The sequence below is a fragment of the Takifugu rubripes genome, chromosome 11 (assembly GCF_901000725.2).
Source record: "Takifugu rubripes chromosome 11, fTakRub1.2, whole genome shotgun sequence".
Classification (NCBI taxonomy): Eukaryota; Metazoa; Chordata; class Actinopteri; order Tetraodontiformes; family Tetraodontidae; genus Takifugu; species Takifugu rubripes.
Genome location: NC_042295.1, coordinates 5,524,610 through 5,530,969, shown reverse-complemented (window position 1 = coordinate 5,530,969; position 6,360 = coordinate 5,524,610).

Below are 6,360 nucleotides of genomic sequence, written 5' to 3'. Positions count from 1 at the left end.
CTGGGAAGAGGAGTTCTTTTTTACATCAATATGTGTGTGTGCCTTATTTGTGGAGCTACGGTGACGATTTCAAAGCGGCACAATGTGGAGAGACCCTATCAAACCACTCATGGCAGGTTAAACACAAACTTTCCCCCAAGACTGCGCTTCCGGCGGAGAAAGCGCGTGAGTTAAAAGCCGCTTTGACCAAGCAGCAGACCTTTTTCACAAGACCGCTGAATAAAGTCAAAAAGGCAACCGAAGCTTCATTCAGAGCTACACATTATTTTATTAAAAACAAGAAGACGTTTTCTGATGGAGAGGTTGTCAAGGGGGCTCTGATGCTAATCGCAGAGACTGTTTTTAAAGATGATAAAAATGGGCCCTAATGTTATCTCAAGTCTGGCTGATGTACAACTTGGGGCAAGTACAGTGACCAGAAGAGTGTCAGCTTTGTCTGAAAACTTGAATGAGCAGCTGGACAAGGACTTAAATACATGCCGGTGGTTCAGCATCCAATGTGATGAATCTGTGGACAGCAGCAGTACAGCTCAACTAATTCGCATGGTATTTGCCGATTTCTCCACTAAAGAAGAGCTCCTCACGTTGATACCACTGAGGACAAATACACGAGGAGTGGACATCTACAACGCGATAAAAACTTTCTTCATGGAGGAAAAAGTGCCGCTGGAGAAGCTCGTGTCGGTAACTACCGATGGTGCACCGGCATTGGTAGGATGCCGTGTGGGCTTCAATGCACATTGCAAGAATGACCCAGACTTTGCACCTTTCCTACACTACCATTGTATCATCCACCAGCAGGCGATATGCGCGAAAGTGACCGGTTTTGACCATGTAATGACCCCTGTTGTAAAAATCATCAATAGCATTTGCGCTAAAGCCAAACAACACTACAACACTAAACAACACAACTATTGTGCATTTCCCCTCTGTGCAAAAAGTTCTTAGTGACAATGTTTCTGCATATATGGCTTTTGATAAAGCTGTAGAAAAATACTGCCAAGTGATTAACAGACTGATGAAAGAGTTTGAGGGCAGGTTTTGTGATTTTGAGCAAATTGAGCCATGTGTGTCATTCATTTCAAATCCCTTTATGTCAGTGGACATTACAGGCACAGCTGAGAACCTGATTACAACCTTCACCTTGGATGCAGGGCAGGTGGAAATGGAAATAATAACTTTGCAAAATGACCTGAACCTTAAAGCACATCGGAGTAGCCTAAACTTTTGTAACCTAGTGGACATGGAAAAGAACAAATCTATCTGCACAGCAGCTATGAAGGTTGCTTGTCTTTTCAGATCCACATATCTCTGTCAATCAGCCTTTTCCAATATGAACTTTGTAAAAAATAAACACCGATCACACCTAACTGATTCACATCTACAGGAGTCACTGAGAGTGGCAGTGACAAACTACACACCAGAATACAGCAAACTAGTGGACAACATGGAATGCCAGGTTTCTCACTAACTGACAGACAAGACTGAACAGTGTTTTAGTAAAACACCATGTTACCTGGTCAATTGATCATTGTTCATTGATTAAATCAGATTCAAAGTTGGAGTTGACACAATCTCATGTATTGGCAAACACAATTTGAGTTCTGTTTTTTGTTAAATGTAATTGTGACATGTTCATTTGCAAAAACTAAATGTCACTTTGACAATGAAACATAAATACATTCATATACAAGTACTTGTCCTAAAATTATGATTATTGTTTTTTTGTGTGAATATGGTATGCTTTTGATTTCTTGATTTGTTTATACATATGTTTTGAGCTGGTAGCCCTCAAGCCATTTGGTAATCTTAAGGTACCCCTCAGCTTTAAAAAGGTTGGTGACCGCTGCTCTAGAGCTCAGTGCTTCAGTTTAGAATCCACAGACTAAGCTCTAGCAGCCAAAGGTAAGGTAGCAGTAAAGTTTTAAAGGTGTATGTGTCAGGTTCCTTGATTAGAAAATTCGATGCATGTCTCAGTGAGCTTTCAATAATTCTCTTCAACTATCACAAAATGATACTAATAAAGTTAACTTCATATTCCCTGAAAGTGTAAGCGACAGTGTTTGAGCTCGCATGTCAGCACTGTCATTAACTTGGAGCCTTAATAAACAGTTTTATAACAATTCAAAACTGTTTCTATTTGGAGAAGATCAAACATGTAAAAAGATCAACTTTTTTGCCAGTAGGCACGAGCATGTTTGTCTTCATTAAACCAATAAAGAGACTGGTTTTAAATGAAAAAGAGTGGGAAAACTTTCTATTGTAAAGGTAACTTTAAATTGTATTGACACAGAGGTCATATACTGTATTTGGCCCTGTGTGTTATTAAATAAAGTTTGCATTCCTTATGTCATTCTGCAATGTCACATGGAATATGCATAAAAAAGTAAACATTATCAAAAAACTTCTACTTGAATCAACCATTTTAATCGAAATATATTTTAGAATTTAGTACTGTTATGTTGCTAAAGAGCATGTAACATCCATCTGATCAGGTTCAAGATGAAGAATGATGATGAAAAAGATGATTTTGAACTTCTACATTTGATTTGTTGTGGCACCTCCTAACTAATATAACCCTTTTTGACTGATGTTTCGGTAGTTGTCTGCAAACTCAGCAGTTTCTGACAAGAAAGAAAAAAAAACAATTCAACTTCATTGCTGAGTTAATTTGTAATGTGCTGGGAACAGCTAAATCTGTAGGTTTGATAGGACAGAATCAGTTCATATTTTCAATGTGTTTGGACTCTAGAATTGGAATGCTGTATAATGATGTGTTTGAGGGGGTGTCAGATATATAGCTTTATGTTAAAAGCCCTCAATTAAATTCCTATTTTCCCACCATAGAGATTAAATAAATATGTTCGAGGAAGAGAAAGTTAACACTCTTATAGTTCAACAGAGTCTCCATTGTTCAATGATCCAGTACCTTCAAAGTCAATACTGGGAATATATTGACATCTGACTCCACCTAGAAAAACAAACATAGGAGTTGTCCCTTCATGATGTGATGACAGCCTGACCTGTGTTGTAAGTCAATCACTCTCACACTTTTAAATGGCCTTCTAAAAATACTGAAATGAAGGAAACAAAAATCTCTCCTTCAACTCACACATTAAATTAGTCTCTAGAAGTGCCTTTTTTCACTTGAGGAACATCACAAAGATCAGGAAACTGCTGACGCGGCATGATGCTGAAAAGTTAGTCCATGCATTTGTTACTTCCAGGCTGGACTACTGTAACTCCTTATTATCAGGGTGTCCAAACAACTCTTTAAGAAGCCTCCAGTTGATCCAAAATGCTGCAGCCAGAGTTCTGACAGGTATTGACAAAAGAGATCACATTACTCCTGTACTGGCGTCGCTTCATTGGCTGCCCGTTAAATTTAGAATAATTTTTAAAACCCTTCTTTTGACCTACAAGGTCCTCAGAGGCCTAGCTCCATCCTACCTGGAGGAGCTAGTGATACCTTACCAGCCCAATAGACCGCTCTGCTCTCAGAATGCTGGTCTACTTGTGGTTCCCAGAGTTTCCAGGAGTAGAATGGGGGGCCCATCATTTAGCTACCAGGCCCCCCTGCTATGGAACCATCTCCCTGTCCAGGTACGGGAGGCTGACTCCATCGCTACTTTTAAGATCAGACTCAAAACCTACCTCTTTGAAAAAGCTTATTGTTACTAATTCAGTAGTTCCAGTTACTATCATAGACAGACAAATTATCATACCTAGGGGGTCGTCTAATCGTTAGGTCACATCTTAGTTATGCTGTTATAGGCCAAGGCTGCCGGGGTCCGGAAACATGATCACCTGACAGGCCTCTGTCACTCCACTGGGTCATGGTTTCCTCTCCTTTCCTCTCCTCATCAAGCAGACTAGTTATGCTGATTCTTGTGTAGTTTTTCTGCTTCTCTCCCCCCCCCCCCCTCTATTTATTTACAGGTATCGCCGCCCTCGGAGCTGCATAATGACCTCCGGCCCCGCTGAAGTGATTGTGCATCATATTTTTTGTGTGTGTTTCTGTGCTCTGTGCCTCTCCTCTCCTCTCTTCTCCCCCTCCTTCTCCTTCTCCTTTTCCTCTCCCTCTCCTCTCCCTTCCTCTCCTCTTTCCCCTCCTCCTCCTTCTCCTCTCCTCTACCTCCCCTTCACTCTACTTCTCCTCTCCTCTACCCCTCTCCTACCTATCCTATCCTCTACCTGTCCTCCCCCTTCTCCTCTCTCTTTACCCAGCCGGCCATCAGCAGGAGGGTCCCCCTACATGAGCCTGGTCCTGCTCAAGGTTTCTTCCTGTTAAAGGGGAGTTTTTCCTTGCCACTGTTGCTTGTCTGGGGTCAGGCCCTGGGATTCTGGAAAGCACCTTGAAACAATTTTGATTGTATAAGACGCTATATAAATAAAGATTGATTGATTGATTGATTGAAACAAGCATGTAGTATTGGATTATTAGATTAGACTCCATATTACTCTCATGACACATGTTCTGGGGCAACAAATTCTTGTTTAGCATCTAACCAGAAGTGCAAAAACGGCAAATACACATATTACATCAATATTCAGTCTTCTCCTTCTCCACATCAATAGAAATTTCATTTTAAGCTTCATCCAAACATTGGGCCCGATTCACCAATATGTTCTTACGAATCTTCTTAGATTCTTTCTTAAGTTGTCCTTAAGAAGTTTTTTAAGAAAACCCTACGTCGGATTCATCAACGCGTTCGTAAGCCCCAGAATTGTTCGCAGCTGTGTTCTTAGATTGATGAATGCCATCTGTTCGTAAGTTGAAAGCGCGTGCCAGGTGAGTCTAATTAACATACGATTAGCATAAGTCACCGCCCACTAATGCCCATAAAAGGAACTGCAGCAGGACCCTGTAGACGGAGCAAAAAGCAGCGAAATGCCCAAAGCGAAATGCCCAAAGCTTGCCCCCTCCACGCCTGATTTCTGACGCCGTGTTGAACAATCAAGAAAGGATGGCTAACACGCTTGATAAAATTGCCTCAACCCGGATGACTATAGCCAACACGCTTAAAGAAATCAACGAGAATGTAAAAAAAGAAGAATGTAAAAAAAAAAATAAACGTGTAAAAGCTGTGCTCGGATTGTGACAATAATGCATTTTATTCACAAACGGGCAATTAATCGCGCTCGAACGTGAACCGCGTGCCTGCAGTCTGGCCCCATCATTGCGTCAGGACGCACATCCTCACGGGGTTGTGGCTCTGTGTCCAAACACATCCAGCGCCCCTTTAACATGCCGATGGTGCGTTCAATGGTGGAGCGACTGCGCGCATGCATCTGATTGAATAAAACTCCTGTGGAGTCAACAACCAGGGCATATCCTCGATCCCCTAATAAAATAAATCAAGATAAAATCAAATAAAAAGACAGTTTTGGCATGGTTTCCAATTTGGTTGATTAATGTTAAGTCATTGGCACATTTACGTAATTTTAAAATTCTCCGTAAATCACCAAAAATAGGAAATAAACAAATAAATAAATAAATATGACAGAATTATCATTGTAATATTGAATTTTATTGAACTGCACAATAGAAGAAAACACAACCATGCCAACATGTCGGCACTGAAATGTGCGCAAGAGTACTCCTGAGTGTTCGTAGGATTTGTTCTTACCTACGAATAAATCCAGGATAAGAAGAAATTGGTGAATGCCACAATCTTCGTCAACTGTTCGTAAGTGGGACTTAAGAACAAATTTGTTCGTAAGAACGCTTCGTGAATCTGGCCCATTGTTTGCATGTCTAGTGTGAACACCAATGCAATTCCTACTCACTGACCAATTAGATGGGGATTTTAATTTATTGTTATGACTTCATTAGATTAATTACAAATTGCATTCTATATTGCATGTCATGATGCAATATTATGCAGGTGAGTTTGAAAACCTTTTGTTCCACCAATATTTGTCATCCCGTCCCTCATTTGCACCGCCTCCACTAGCATCTATATATAAACTCAAGCATACCGGTACTTACATTTAACCAGAAGCAGAAAGAGGAAGCCCATCACAACTGTCTATATTTCCAGAATTACAACATAAACTTCTGACCTAGGTAAGACTCTCTTGTATACAGAAGTCCATGTTGTCATGACGAGGGAGCCCCCAGAAGGAGCACTCTCCAGCACTCCCTCTAAGGACTCCAAAAAGGGTGGATACGCTGAACTGCTGTTTGGGCCATAGGCACAAACAACAGTCAGGATCCGTCCCCCCACCCGAAGGCGAAGGGAGGCTACCCTCTCATCCACCGGGCTAAACTCCAATATACAGGCACTGAGCTGGGAAGCAACGAGAATTGCCACCCCTGCCCGTCGCCTCTCACCATCGGCACCTCCAGAGTGGTAG